Raw genomic sequence first — 1,310 nt, forward strand, 5'->3', positions numbered from 1 at the left:
ACTATCGGAGTTATTCAACTATATCTTCCATGATTAGTAGGCCTAACCAGCACTGAGTATCTTGCAGAATCGTGAATTATGAATTGTTGTCTTCATGATAGAATTTGACAAAAGTTTGATGATTATTTCATTACTTTGATAATGCGCAGCACCTTCAAATATATACATTTTAAGTTCAATAGACCTATTCTGTATACGATTTCTGTAAGAAAAAATACTAAACAATAGGCTATTTCATATTATCCAAGAAAAATGGCCTATAGGTAAATTATATGTCATGCTTTATTGTATTAATACTACATTTGAGATTATTATTAGTTGTAGTACTACAACCACTAGACCTACTACTACCACCACTACTACTACTAGCCTACAGATTACTACTACAATAAATATGCAGCGCCAGGTAAAGGATATAAAAGTGTAGCCTGAACCATACTGTGCAACACAGTGAAAGGATTTATTTGTGTAAATAAATCTAATTTCTGACGACCTTTCTATTTCTCAGATTGGAAAGGCATCCCACCATGCTTCTGTCTAATTAATGGTGAACGTGAACTAAATCTAATTATGCTGTAATTCCATGCAGTTTGCGTTTGCCCCTGTTAGTGTTACTAAATTGTGACTACAATGAAAGGGTTGTTTATGATTGGCCTTATACGAAATGTTTTAAATGTTTTTGATGCAGACATTCCACCTGTCAATGTATCTTTGCAACCTTTTGAGATCTGGGACCATAGGCCAAGATACAGTACAGGGAATATACTGTATATACTTGCACCTTTTACGTCACTAAATATCTTAGGCCTACGTGTAATAGTACTAAAGTCATTAGGCCTACAACTCAGAAATCTTATGAAAAGGGCAATATTAATTGTCTTATTTTCTTTGGATTTTTAATGAATTGCTTTACGATGATAGCCCGGTAGGAATACATTTGAAGTCATTCGGATCACGGCTTCACGGGACTGATTTTAGTTGACAGAGCGTGTGTTGAGGCTGAACTCTATCATTTGCACTTCTGTTCATTTATTAGCGTTGGACAACGAACTAATGAGGTCTCCCTCAGTACAATGTCACTTTTATTTATTTCCTCGTGAAAAAAAAAATCATTTTGGATTTAATAATGATATATTTATTTCATATAGCGCTTTCATTATACATGTATTCTCGAAGACGCTTTAAAACAAAACAAATAAGTATATATAGTTATTGGGCTGAACAAAGGTCTTGAACAGAGGCTGGCGTCAGGTCAACATCCAACTCCGGTGGGCTCCACGTAGGCCAAGCCTACAACAGTCTCCTGAAAG

Source organism: Salvelinus fontinalis, chromosome 9, assembly GCF_029448725.1.
Source record: "Salvelinus fontinalis isolate EN_2023a chromosome 9, ASM2944872v1, whole genome shotgun sequence".
NCBI classification, from domain to species: Eukaryota; Metazoa; Chordata; class Actinopteri; order Salmoniformes; family Salmonidae; genus Salvelinus; species Salvelinus fontinalis.